At 49.4% G+C, this 6,709-nt stretch overlaps 1 pseudogene; it reads left to right on the top strand.

The window, feature by feature from the left end:
• The first annotated feature begins 1,097 nt into the window (after positions 1-1,097).
• LOC121837741 lies at positions 1,098-6,330 on the top strand (annotated as a pseudogene).
• The last annotated feature ends 379 nt before the right edge of the window (positions 6,331-6,709 follow it).

The raw sequence follows: 6,709 nt of genomic DNA, 5'->3' as shown, positions 1-6,709 counted from the left end.
CCTACTTCCACAACGTATCACACAACTTCAAACGGATAGGCTCAAAGTATGAAGTACCAGGGGTACTATCAGCTTCAAACAAACTAAAAAAATTGTGTCCTAAGATTCATTCGCAAAACGAAAATAACAACAACTGCACCGTCAAGCATACGCACAAGTACGTCAACTGCAACATCAACGTAGTCTACGAAATTCCATTCACATGCGGAAAAGTCTACGTTGGACAATCTGGGCGCTGTGTGAACGTGAGACTTCGAGAGCATCACCTTTCTCTGAAATCATCACCATCGGGAAATCTCGCCATACATGTCCGCGACTGCCACTGCACACCCATATTCCAACAGACTAAGATCCTCAAGCATTACCATAGAAAAAGATCCCGAGAACTCTATGAAGCGAAAACCATATTGTCTCTCGGGGGAGCTTGCATGAGCGCACCATCAATAGCGCTGTCCGAGAAAGAGATGAGATACCTCGACCTTTTTTCTTAACGCGGGTGATTTTAGTGTTTCTAACCTCATCTTTGCCCGGCTGATTTTGTTTATATTTCTGAATTTTTATTACATTCTTTTTTTGATAGTGTCAAGGGGTAAGATTTAGTTTAAAATTTTTTAATGCATCTATAAACTATAACAATAATTTTTTCTTCTTTTTTACCTTCACATGCCCAATTCTTCTTTTATGTCTTCTTAGGGGATTGCATTAAACTTCCGGTTGGAGTAAGCGCTCTGTCCTGTCCCCTCTTCTTTTCCTTGGTGTTTGCGCTTTTGAATTTTTATACAATGTGTAGCCAACTAGCCCAACAGTTAATTTTGATTTAATCTACCATCCGATTCGTACGCATGACCTTGAAGAAAAACACCACGCCTGACGGGATGCCCCATCAACTTCGTCTTCAAGGTGCGAATACCCTCATTGTCATCCCGGGAAGAGCGCCGGTCTGCTTGCGGTGAAAGCGCTCCGGGCACATTAGGCGCGTCTGTCGCGTGCCGAAGTGCTCGGAGTGCTCCCGTTTCGGGCACGAGAAAGAAGAATGCGTGCGTACGTACGCTGGCGTCACCGGCGGAGCTGTGACGGGCGAGCCGTCCCAGTTCATCATGGAGGCGGAGGACGCTGAACTTGCGGCGGGTGCTCTCAAAGGTGACTCCCCACCGGGCATCGAGCAACCAAAGCAACCTCCCGGAGCTGACGACAACGGCGGCAAGGAGACTGCAGCAAACGCCCCGACGCCGGAAGGTGCGGCGCCCTCACCTGGGGTGACGTCGCCTGAGGCCGGTGCGGCTCTGCCCTCTGTCGACCTCCTGCTGACCGAGAAAGACCACGAAGGCGTCGTCGACAGCATGGATCAGAATATGGACTCCACCAAGCGTGGGCTTGACGAAACGACTCCGACCGACACGACCCCGAACCCGTACGCGTGGTGGGCAGCGAGCAAGCGAGGCAAGTACAAGCAAGTACCGGGCGCCCCCTCGGACGAGAGGCGACGCCACGACAACCAGTAAGGCGGCAACGCCTGGTCTATGAACTCATGCGCGATTTTCAAGGCAAGTGTACCACCATAGCTCTTCATGAATTGTACACTCGACCCGGCTATCACGGTTGCATCGTTAAATGTTCGAGGTTTCAACACGCGTAAGAAACAATACCAAGTACAACGTTTGTTGGAAAGTCAGAAACCCGATTTCTTGGCGATGCAGGAAACCAAGATGGCCGAGGAAGAACAGGTGGCGAACGCAGTAAAGCCTTTTTTATCTTCGTATGAAGTGTGTGTCACACACGCTGTTGGTGTTTCGGGTGGTTGTTTTTTGTTTGTGAAGAGAACGTTTCCCTTGTCTGAGCTCAGCGTGACCGTCGACGCCGAAGGTTGTTTTACTATGTGCGATTGTTTGTTCGTATCAGTTCACTGGCGGCTTATCTGTGTATACGCCCCCAGTGCGGTGAAAGACCGGGTTTCCTTTTTTTCTGGCTTGCACCGTTTTGTTGCTTGTGACAGAACAGTCGTGTTGTGTGGGGACTTTAATTGCGTCGTTCGGGAGAGAGACAGAGCGCCGTCTGGGCAGCGCACTGATAGAAGTGCGACGATTTTAGGCGAGCTGCTCGAAGATTTTGAGCTGGTAGACGCAGGGATCGTTAGAAACGAAACACGCGAGATGCGTTTGACTCACTTCCAAGCGTCCCTCCACGCCCGATTAGATAGAATCTACATTTCGGCCTCTGTGGCAGAATTGTTAACCAAGTATCGTGTTACACCAGTTTTTTTTTTTCCGACCATTGCTTGGTTGCGACAACGATCGGCGACAAAACACCGCCGAAGGCGAAGTTCGAGTGGAAACTTTGGAAGCTAAACACCAAGCTGCTCGACGATGAATTTTTTCTCGGGGGTGTAAGCAACATTTTCAGATCGTGTTTTGAAAATGTGGGAGAGGATATTTTTGAGGCGTGGGGGATCGCAAATCAGGAAATAAAGATGCTAGCGATAGAGAGGTTGTCTGTTTTGACCTACGAAGCGCGTTGCGCCGAGCAAAGATTAAACGCCGATCTGTAGGCGCTCTCTAGAGCGGAGTGTGTAAATCCCGGCGTGTGTTTGAAGGATTTAGAAAGCCTCAAGGAGCGGCTAGAACAGCTCCACCAAGAACGTTATCGCGGCGCCGTGGTTCGAGCGCGTGCGGAGAAATACCTCCTGGGCGAGCAGCCAACGAAACGGGCCTTAGCGGACGATAAGCGGTACGCGCTACGGAACGAGATAGCTGAAATCGATGTGAACGGCATTACGCGCACGAACTCAAGCAGTATTCAGCAGGCGTTTGTTGCGCACTATAAGCGGCTCTTTGAGACGAAAGTTCCGGGAAGGGTGGACCCCTCATGTGGGATGCTCCTAGAGTCGCTACCGCAGTTAGCGGAAGAGGAGACGGAAAACCTGTCCCTGCCGATCACTATTCAGGAGATCGAACGGGCGATAGACGACCTGCCAACCTCGAAAACGCCGGGACCCGATGGAATATGTGCCGAGTTCTTCAAAAAGTTCAAGGGCGTACTCGCCAGTGTTTTGTTGAAAATATTTAGTGAAGCGTATGAACGGAAAGTGTTACCACCGTCTTATACGCGCACGTATACTGTTCTCATCCCGAAGAGTGACGATGTCGCGAAACTACGTCAAGTCACGGGTTACCGCCCGATCACCCTTTGTAATGTTGACTACAAAGTGTTCGCAAAAATTTTAGCGCGACGATTTCGGAGTGTTGCTTGTAAGCTTATCGGGGAACACCAGACATGTGGGATCCAAGGCAGAACTATCATGACGAATATACATGCAGCGCGCAGCGTGTTAGAAGCGTGTGATGGGGGCATGGGAAAAGTAGCCATGCTCCAAATAGATCTAGATAAGGCGTTCGATTGTGTCAAGCATGACGTCCTTTTTGGTGTTTTAAAACGTGTAAACATTGGTGAGGTCATTTTGGAAGGTGCCAAAATGGCCTATAAAGATTGCACCACAAGGCTCGTCGTAAACAAAGAAGTGACCGAGCAGATACATGTGCGAACGTCCGTAAGGCAAGGACGCCCTATGTCGCCGCTTTTATTTAATTTGTATTTGGAACTTTTTTGCCTTAGTGTTTTGAACAGTAAGGATTGTCGGGGCTTTCGACTGGAAAATGCCGAGGTAAAAGTTATGAGTTACGCAGACGATATTGCAGTGTTTTCCAGTGATAAGCGAAGTGTCAGTGCCGCGGTTGCTTTGGTGAAATCTTTTTGTGACGCTACCGGCGCAGCTATTAACTGGGACAAGTGCCGCGGTTTTTGGCACGGCGCATGGGCCACAACGCCTTCAGAGTACGAAGGCGTTAGCTGGGACCGCGTGCCCTGCACATACCTTGGTGTGCCTTTAAATTCGTACCGCGAGAGCAAATCCTTTTGGTCGGGGGTCGCCACCGACCTGGACAGCCGCGCTTCTCGTTGGAAGCATCGTGATCTGTCCATCTTTGCGAGGGCGACAGTTTGCAATATTTTTTTGATTTCAAAGATTTGGTATGTATTGCAAGCCATACATTGTGCCCGTGTTAATGTTCAGAAGTTTCACCGTGTTTTTGCTGTGTTCATCTGGGGATCTAATTGGGAACGCATGAGGCGAGACAACCTCTTTCACAGGGTACGTCACGGAGGGTTGGGTTGTCCCATTTATTTGTCAAACAACTCGTGTCACGTTTCTTTTTTTTTGCGAGAGCAAGAGCACCCCTTCATCCGCACGTTCATCCAAACGAAACTGTCGCCTCATTTGCCATCCTTTCTTGTTTCTTCCTATAGCGGCGAGTGAACAAGACTCGTGGGTTTTCAAAAGGAGGTCGTTGATACTGTATTGTTTTTGTCTGCTCGTTTTTCTCTTGATTATTTGTCTTTAGTGAGAAATAAAACGCTCGCGCGCGACTTTATAGTCAGTTTGTTCCCGACGCCGATGTATCGAACTGTTTTTTGCCATGGTGGCCAAGATGTGCTGAGCCGAGTTAAGCTTATGTGTGTACCACCTTCGGTGAAAACGTTCTTTTTTAAGTTACACACCAATACGTTGCCGGCCAAGGTGTGGCTAAGGGAAAAGGGTTTTGATGTGCCGTGGACGGTTGATTGTTTTTTATGCAAGCAACCTGAGACTGTTGAGCATGTATTCATTTTTTGCATGGATGCCGTATTTTTCTGGGACGTGCTCCAGCGCACGCTGAAGAAAGAGCTGTGTATCACCCCTTCTGGCATTCGTTTTTTGACAGTGATGAACGATGACTGCGTGCCATTTGATGTTTTTTTCTTTTGGGTCCTTGTAGTATTTGGCGCTCACGCAAGGCAGTACGGCATGCCGACCCCACTGTCAAAGAAGTTCGCTTCTATTTCTTCTCTCTTGTGAAGCAGGTCGAGAGTGTTTTTCCACGCGCGAGCATAAGCCCGAATGGCTAGGACTTCGTAAAGCGCTGTTGAAAATGAGAGCCTTTTAACGTGCCCTGCAGAAGTCCTGCAGCGCATTTTTTAATTGAATTGAGATGTGTGATTTGTGTTGCAATAAAGAAAAAAAAAGCAGCGCTTGTGGCCTAACGGTTATCGCGCGCGCGTTCTGCGTAGAAGGCCAGGGTTCGATTCCTCGCCGCGGGGACGCATTTTTGTTGACTCTAACGTAATGTTTTGGTAAATTCGACAGCCGTGTGGTTTGTTCGAGGTCAGAATGTTCTACACGTCAAATTTCTACGCCGATTATTCCAGAAGCCCACACGTGTACATAAGGGGCTCCGCGTGGCGATCTGCAGTCAGTTTTCGCCTCATCGTTCGATCCTGCTGTTTCGCCACCTTCGACGCCCGCAAGGCTCTGTTCTATCTTTCTTCTTTTTTTTTCTTTTTTTTTTTTGGGGGGGGGGGGGGGGGGACAAGTTCGCCTCATTAAACGTTCAGTTTACTCAGTCATTCGCCGCCTCATCACTTGTCATTTGTGACAATATTAACACCCTCTTCCCGCCAAAGTGACACGCGAAGACCATTATGACTGACGACTGGCGCGGGCGGAAGCTCTGGCCCACCGTTATGGTTCCAAACCCCCGTTTATTATGTGGACGCCTCCGGCCCACACATTGGGGGGTGGTACACTGCCGCAGTCGTTCACGAAACCAATACATGTAACGGCCTTAGCTTCAGGGCCTGTGACATAACTGATGCGGGGGTGGTCGCCATAGCATTGGCTACTTCCCACCCCGACTCAAAATATATCATTACCGACTCGCGAGGGGATGACGGAACGTCGAACAGGGCTGGATCCCTTATCTAGCTTATCGAATCCTTCAAAATAGCTCCTACATCGGGGACCCCGCTGACCGCTACATTATTTGGGCTCCTGCTCACCAGGGGCATGATGGAAACGAGGCTGCTGACGCTGCCGCCCGCGCGCTCTCTCTCCAGGAAGTTTCCTCCCCCCTCCGAACAGGACGCTGATCCTAATCCGGCTTACACTTTCAAAGATATCGTCAGTTACCACCAATCTGGCCACAGCCTTTAACCCCGCCCGTGTAAAGGCCTTTCAAGCGCGGACGAGCGGCTCTTACTCCGCCTCTACACCAATACATTGCTGTGCACGGCAGCCCTAAAACATTTTGATCCTACTTTCACCGGCAGCAGCCCGCAGTGTGCAGAGGTGTCTTTCGACATATATCACATGATGTGGGCCTGCCCTTTCAATCCCGCTATCCCCCTCACCCAAACCCAACTCGGAAGGACTGGGAGGCGACCCTGCTCGGCTGCTCCGACCTGCAGGCCCAACGAGCCTTGGTCGGGCGAGCCCGGGCGGTAGACGACGCCACTGGGATTCATTCATTCATTCATTCATTCGTTGATTTTTTTTTTTGCTCATGAACAGCTTGACGCTTTGGTAATTATGCACAACAAAATGTTCACAGGTTAGTTACAAGAGTCTTAAAAGCTGCAAAATTTGGATTAAAAACATCAATATCCGCTCCCCTGAGGGTATTGTAGAAGTGTTAAATACGGGTCATGGGACTGGTTTGGATGATGTGATTAACATGGAAAGTTGTAGAAACTCGCAAAACTCGACTGGGAACGTGAATATTAATAGCAGATGTAAGATCTGGGCAATCAGTTAACCCATGAACACATTTATTCAGGAAAACGAGATCGCGTTCAAGCCATTTGGAACTCAAAGTAGGGCATTTGCATCGTTCGAAGAGTT

This window comes from Ixodes scapularis, unplaced genomic scaffold (assembly GCF_016920785.2).
Source record: "Ixodes scapularis isolate PalLabHiFi unplaced genomic scaffold, ASM1692078v2 PGA_scaffold4__175_contigs__length_147842914, whole genome shotgun sequence".
NCBI lineage: Eukaryota > Metazoa > Arthropoda > Arachnida > Ixodida > Ixodidae > Ixodes > Ixodes scapularis.
The sequence above is the reverse complement of the archived record's forward strand: the minus strand, read 5'-3'. Positions and strand labels throughout refer to the sequence as shown.